Here is a 578-nt window from a genome sequence, read left to right on the forward strand (position 1 = left end):
CGAAAACCGCAGGATAATTATTGGATATTGATATGTTAGGGGCAATATTATCAAGAAGCGCAAGGTAATTATTGGATCTGATATGTTGATATCTGAATAACATAAACAGTAAGAAGATTACTAACAATAAAAACAAGTTATAATCAAGACATAAAACATATTGATTAGCCTGGTATTGTTATGGGAAAGACGACCGTTAAAACATTACCAACAATAACTCCGTTCATCATCACCAACACTCACAATCATTATATAGTCTTTTTGAACATCCGTAAGCAAATGCTCAACCACATAACGACGAAGTAATAGCCGAAGTCAGGGTGAAAACGACACATCGAGAAAAGGTCAAATAAAATCAAGATGGTAAGATCCACTGTAACAACACACCCACGTGTAGATACGTCTAACGTTGCCAGTTGGAATCTTCCCAACATGGATCTAATATTAGCTTTTCCGTTCAGTCTCTTCTCTCTCACACTCCATTTTTTCTTTTATGCTTTCCGCTCTCTCTTTTACACAGCACTTGTCGGCCCTAAAGGATTTATGTACATAACAGAAAGGGAACGTCTTGTACAATG

This window comes from Penaeus monodon, chromosome 25, assembly GCF_015228065.2.
Source record: "Penaeus monodon isolate SGIC_2016 chromosome 25, NSTDA_Pmon_1, whole genome shotgun sequence".
Taxonomy (NCBI): Eukaryota; Metazoa; Arthropoda; class Malacostraca; order Decapoda; family Penaeidae; genus Penaeus; species Penaeus monodon.